The sequence below is a fragment of the Peromyscus maniculatus genome, chromosome 19, assembly GCF_049852395.1.
Source record: "Peromyscus maniculatus bairdii isolate BWxNUB_F1_BW_parent chromosome 19, HU_Pman_BW_mat_3.1, whole genome shotgun sequence".
Lineage (NCBI taxonomy): Eukaryota > Metazoa > Chordata > Mammalia > Rodentia > Cricetidae > Peromyscus > Peromyscus maniculatus.
This window is the reverse complement of record NC_134870.1, coordinates 26,534,634-26,541,543: the sequence shown is the minus strand read 5'-3', so window position 1 is coordinate 26,541,543 and position 6,910 is coordinate 26,534,634. Positions and strand designations below refer to the sequence as shown.

At 45.1% G+C, this 6,910-nt stretch overlaps 1 non-coding gene across 1 annotated transcript; it reads right to left on the bottom strand.

Moving 5' to 3' along the window:
* Positions 1–6,579: 6,579 nt before the first annotated feature.
* On the bottom strand, positions 6,580–6,698 carry LOC102905940 (5S ribosomal RNA). Its single transcript, XR_443096.3, has one exon. It is a non-coding gene; the product is annotated as a 5S ribosomal RNA (ribosomal RNA).
* Between the last annotated feature and the right edge of the window lie 212 nt (positions 6,699–6,910).

The following is a 6,910-nucleotide window of genomic DNA, read 5'->3' as shown; positions in this document are numbered from 1 at the left end:
GTCAGTCTTGGTGGCAAGCACCTTTACCTGCTGAGCTATATCATCAGCCTGGTGTTTTGTTTTTTTTAAACTGTACAGATAAGAATGAAATGAAACAGGGCACTGGGTCCCTCCCCCACTTCCAGGGGATCCAACAACTTCTCTGTGACTCCTTGTTCATGAGCACCAGAATACCATGGTGTACATAAGCCCACACTGGCACATGTACACATAAATTTAAAAAAAGAAAGAGCCAGGTGTAGTAAATGTCTTCAATCCCAGCTCTCCAGAGGCATAGGCAGGCAGATCTCTGTGTCAAGACAGCCAGAGCTACGGAGTGAGGCCCTATTTCAAAAACAATCAAAAAGAAGTAAAATTCAGCCAGATGTGGTGGCGCACACTTTTAATCCAAGCACTCTGGAGGTAGAGGCAGGTGGATCTCTGAGTTCAAAGCCAGCCTGGCCAACAGAGTGAGTTCTAGGACAGCCAGGGCTATATAGAGAAATCCAGTCTTGAAAAAATCAAAAATCAAATAAAATAAAATTCTAGATTTATAAGGCATTTAATAAACTTCACCTTATTTGATATTATTTGTAAAATTCTTTGTGGATTTATGATATTGTTACTGTAATTTTCTGCTTTATGTGTATGGATGTTTTACCTGTCCATGTACCACATGCACACGGTACCCACAGAAAACAAAGAAGGCATTTGATCCCCCAGAACTGCAGTTACAGAAGGCTATGAGCCACCATGTGGGTGCTAGGAATTGAATGTGGGTCCTCTGCAAGGGCGGTCAGTGCTCTTAACCACTCAGCTATCTTTCCAGGCCCTGTAATTAAAAAAAAAAAACAAAAACCCGACTTTTTGAGAGGAGGGGCAGGTTGAGACAGGGTCTCACGTACCCCGTGCTGACCTGGAAACTTGCTGTGGATACAGCCTAGGCTGACCGTGAACCTCTGCTCTTCTTGCCTGACCTTCCAAATGCTGGATTTACAAGCACGAGCCACGACTTCCTGCTTCTTTTAAAATCTAATGCATTTGAATTCCATTTTGTGCTTAATGTCTTTATAAACAAAGAGTAATATAAAAAGTCATTGAACTTGAAAATAGTTTTAAAATAGAAGTAATACCTAATATGTAAAGTAAATTTTAAATATTCAGTAATTCTATTTTATTTCTAAATTTGTTAAAAATTAGAATATGAAGAGCTAATAAAGCCAGAAAAGCATATTTTGATATATGCTTTATATCAAATGATATATATTAATTGGCTCCTTTTTTTGGCTGTGGGATAAGGGGTGTAGTAGTTAGAATGTAGTTGACTCCCATTATCCCATAATCTTATGGGGAGTGGCACTATTAGGAAGTGTGGCTTTGTTGGAGTGGGTATTATAGCTCGAATTCTAACTGGTCTTAATAAAAACCCAGAGTCAGAGCCGGGTGGTGGTGGTGGTGGTGGTGGTGGCGGCGGCGGCGGCGGCGGCGGCGGCGGCGGCGGCGGCGGCGGCGGCGGCACACACCTTTAATCCCAGCACTTGGGAGGCAGAGCCAGGCGGATCTCTGTGAGTTCGAGGCCAGCCTGGGCTACCAAGTGAGTCCCAGGAAAGGCGCAAAGCTACATAGAGAAACCCTGTCTCAAAAAACCAAACCAACCAACCAACCAAACAAACAAAAAAACCCAGAGTCAGATATCAGGGTAAATGCTAAAAGATCAGAGAAGTAAAGGAGCAGCCACTAGAGAAACTTCTTACCTCTGTTGAATCCTCAGACTGAAAAGGTGGGTTGAGCTCCTGTCTCCTCCCACCCACATTATATTCCTTTCTCTGCTCAGCCATATACTTCCTGTCTCCACCTTCCTAGTGCTGGGATTAAAGGTGTGTGCCTCCCAAGTACTAGGATCAAATGCATGAGATCCCAAGTGCTTGGATTAAAGGCATGAACCTCCACCACCTGGCTCTGGTTCTCTTTTAGACTGGATCAATCTTGTGTAGCCCCAGGGTGGCCTCGAACTTTTGCTCTACCTGCTTCCTCCTCCCAAGTGCTGGGATTAAAGGTATGTGCCACCGCTGCCTGGCCTCTGTGGTTAACTAGTGGCTGGCTCTACACTCTGATCTCCAGGCAAGCTTTATTTGTTAAAGCATCAACTATCACCACAGGGTGTGGCCTTGTTGGAGGACGTGTGTCACTGTGGGGGTGGTTTGAGGTTTTATGTACTCAGGATACCGTCCAGTGTGTCAGTTGACTTCCTGATGCTCTCTGGTCAAGATGTAGCCATCAGGACATTTGCCTGCACACCACCGTGCTCCCCGCCATGATGGACTGAACCTCTAAACTGTAAGCGGGCCACCACAGTTGAATGTTTCTTTTATAGGCGTTATCGTGGCCATGGTGTCTCTTCCCAGCAAGGAAAACCCTAACTAAGACACAGGGTTGAGACAGGTTTTCTCTATGGCTGTCCTGGAACTTGCTCTGTAGACCAAACTGTCCTGGAATTCGAAGAGATCCATTCGCCTGCCCTCTGCCTCCCAAAGCTAGGACTAAAAGCTTGTGCCCCTATGCCTGGCTATTAATTGGCTCTTGATTCTGCTAATTATTGTGTGCGTGACATTTCCCAACTCTTCTGTGGATACACTTACTTCTCTCTAAACCTACGTTATTGGTGCTTCACTGTCATCCCAGCGCTCTGGAGTCTGAAGTAGAGGATTGGGGTGAGTGTAATGCCCCCATAAGGCACTGTGAAATAAATAGTAGATAAAAAGAATCTCATAGATAAATAAATAACGCCTCCCCCTCCCCCCACACAATAGGAATGGGGCTGTAGCTCAGTGGCAAGGCACTTGCCTCAAAAGCACAAGGCCATGGGTTCAGTCCCCAGCACCATGCACACAGCAATGACAACAAACCCCTACAACCCACGGAATAACCAGGCATGATGGCAAAAGTCTGCAACCCCCTTGGGAGGTAGAGGTGGAAAGGCCAGAAGTTCAAGTCAGCTTAGATTACAGGAGACTCTGTCTCAAAAAACAAAACACACACACACACACACATACACACACACACACATACACACACACACACACACACACACACACACACACACACACGCACGTACGCACGCGCGCACACACGGGACTGGGATTTGGAGAGGTTGGTAAAGGGCGTGTTGTGCAAGCGTGAGGACCGGAGTTCAAGTCCCCACAACCTGTGTAAAAAGTTGGTGCAGCAGGGTGCATCTCTAGTCCCAGTGTTGGGAAGCTGAGACAGGGGAATGCCTAGAGCTTGCGGGCCAGCTAGTCTAGCTGTGTTGTCAAGTTCAGTGAGAAACATTCTCTCAGCTGGGCGGTGGTGGCGCACACCTTTAATCCCAGCGCTCGTGAGGCAGGGGCAGGTGATCTCTGTGAGTTCGAGGCCAGCCTGGGCTACAGGGTGAGTTCTAGGACAGCCAGGACTGTTATACAGAGCAACCCTGTCTCGAAAAACAAACTAAACAAAGCAAACAAACAAAAATTTAAGTGGAAAATGATAGAAAAGGATACCTAATATTGATTTCTGACCCACCCACCCATCCCTCCACACTTCATCATGTACATGCATGAACACATATACACATACAGACACATATACCAAAACACAAACCTGAAAACAAACAAACAAGCAAACACTCAAAGTTTTTCCTGCAGCTGTGACCACCATCTCTCTACTGGCCTATTGTGACAGTGTCCTAACCGTATGGCCTCCATTCTTGATTTCTCCATTTCATTCCCCCTTTATAACCTATAATGTTCCTTTGAAAATGAGATTCTATCAATAACTCATTTGAAAGCATTTGGTGGCTTCCAGGGCTGGGGATACGGCTTAGTCAGTAAAGAGAGTGTCATATGAGCATGAGATCTGGAGTTCAGATCCCCAGAACCCACGTAAAAAGGAAGTCTTTGGTGGCACACTTGTGTAACACATGTGCTGAGGGGACAGAAACGGGTGGATCTCTGGAGATCATCAGGCAGCCTATCTAGCTAAGTAAGGAGACTGGTCTCAAAAAAATAAAGGAAGTAAGCAGTTGAGGAAAGACACCAAGCAATGCTGCCCTCTGCACACAGGTGCACATACACCCACCTGCACACTTAGACACGCTGCTCTAAACACACAGGTGCACACACCCATATGCACACTTACACATGCTGCTCTATACACACAGGTGCACATACACCCACATGCACACCTGCTTCTGAAGTCAACAGGCGGTCAGGGGGCAAAGCCACATGCTGTTCCAAAAGCAAGGGGCCCCATGTAATTAGAAAAGGACAGTTCCTGTGTGAGGGAAGAATATGCCACCATGAGGGACAAGGGAATGCAGGTCAGAGCTGGTAGATGTGGTAATATATTGTGCACCTTAATAAACTTGCCTGAGGATCAGAAGACAGAGCCAGCCACTAGATTAGACATAGAGGTCAGGCAGTGGTGGCACACACCTTTAATCCCAGCACTTGAGATCTCATGACTGTGCTTGGGAAGCACACACGCCTTTAATCCCAGGAAGTAAGATGGCAGGGCAGATAAAGGTATATAAACCATGAGGAAACAGGAACTCACTCTCTTCAGGCTGAGGATTTCATAGAGGTAAGAACTAGTGGCTGGCTGCTCTGCTTCTCTGATCCTTCAGCTTTCACCCTGTTATCTGGCTCTGGGTTTTTTATTTTACTTTATTTTTTATTTTTATTTATTTATTTTTTTTGTTTTTTAAGACAGGGTTTCTCTGTGTAGCTTTGCGCCTTTCCTGGAACTCGCTTTGGAGACAAGGCTGGCCTCGAACTCACAGAGATCCGCCTGGCTCTGCCTCCCAAATGCTGGGATTAAAGGCGTGGGCCACCACCACCCAGCCCTATTTTTATTTTTTTATTAAAAGATCATCTAAGATTCGAATAATAGGCTGAGGACTCAGAGGCATTCAGTCTGAGGATTCATGGAGACAGGCTCTTCTCTAATTGGCTGATGAGTTGGTGAGGTGAGAAGTGGCTGTGGCTTGTTTCCTCTGGTCTTTCAGCATTTATCCCAATATCTGGCTCCAGGTTTTTATTATAAGACCATTTAGGACTTGTGCAACACAGGACAGCCAGGGCTACACAGAAAAACCCTGTCTCAAAGTAAATCCCCCACCCCCAAAAAGAGGAAGCCATTCACAAAGATGTTTCTTTCATTCTTTTTTTTTTTTTTTTTTTTTTTTTTTTTTTTTTTGGTTTTTTCGAGACAGGGTTTCTCTGCGTAGCTTTGCGCCTTTCCTGGAGCTCACTTGGTAGCCCAGACTGGCCTCGAACTCACAGCGATCCGCCTGGCTCTGCCTCCCGAGTGCTGGGATTAAAGGCGTGCGCCACCACCGCCCGGCGTTTCTTTCATTCTTGTTTTTAGACTATCTAGTCCTGGCTGGTCTGGACAGAGATCTAGGCAGATCTGTCTCCCCAGTGCTGGGATCAAACCATCACAAGAGAGATCCATCAGATACTCTCAACAAAAGAAGGCACATCCAGAAAACCTCGGGCTCAGGACATTGTAAAGAAAGTCTACATTACTTACATTGAGTATGCTCTAATTGCACTCAATATCAAGTAACATCATGAAATTATGGAAAAAGTAGGTGGATTTGAAAATGACCAAGTAGAATTATTTTTCCTGTTTTTTTTTTTTTTTTTGAGGCAGAATTTAATTTTGTGGCCCAGACTGGCCTAAGTAGAATTTTTGAAGCTGCAGTTTTAACAGGACTTGGTGGTGCACACCTATTATGCCGGTATTTGGGAGGCTGAAGCAGGAGGATCAGCTCAAGGCTAGCATGGGATATGGAGTAAAATTCTGTCTCAAAAGAGCAAAATCGCCGGGCAGTGATGGCTCATGCCTTCATCCCAGCATTTGGGAGGCAGAGGCAGGCAGATCTCTGTGAGTTCGAGGCCAGCCTGGTCTACAATGAGTTCCAGGACAGCCAGGGCTGTTGCACAAAGAAACCTGTCTCAAAAAACAAACAAACAAACAAAAAAGAAAAAGAAAAAAAGCATAGTGAAAACTAAGCAAGAAATTGAAGTGTATAGCTATTGAGGTTAAAAACTCAATGAATGAGTGAAATGATAAATGAGACACAGTTGAAGAGACAATTGGTGAAGTGAATTATAGAAAGCCAAAGTCATGTGTGCATCTGTGCGAGCATATAAACACAGGTGCCTGCAGAGCCGAGAGAGATGGGAAGGTACCAAGTGTAAAGCAGAGGTTGAGAGACGTGGATGCTTCAGTATACTTCTAGTCCCACACTGGCTGTGTATTCTCTAGAATTACTTAAGTCCTTATATAAAATGGTGTGCCAAGCAGGAACGAGAGAAAGACAGAACCAAAGCCAAAATGTTTCTCTGTATAAGATCCCAGTTGGTACCCTGCCCCCTCTCTTTCCTGGCTTGCTATCCCTGTATAAATAGCTTGGAATCATGAGCAGACTGCCCTTAAATTCATGGTTATTCTTCTGTCTCAGTTCCCCTAGTGCTGGGATCACAGGCAATAGGCCAACATGCTTGACCCTCATCTATTTTTTTTTTTTTTTTTTTTATAATTTTTATATTCTAGAGCCTACAGCACCCGGTATTCCCAGGCGGTCTCCCATCCAAGTACTAACCAGGCCCGACCCTGCTTAGCTTCTGAGATCAGACAAGATCGGGCGCGTTCAGGGTGGTATGGCCGTAGACCTCATCTATTATTTTTAAGTTTTCCAGTTTTGTTTTTTGAGACAAGCCTCGTGTAGCCCAAGTTGACCCCCCAACTCTCTATGCTGCTGAGGATAACTTGAACTTTTTTAATTTTTAAAAAGGTTTATTCTTATTAATTTTAATTATGTGTTCATGTGTGCCTCTGTGCGAACATATAAACACAGGTGCCTGCAGAGGCGAGAGGTGTCGGA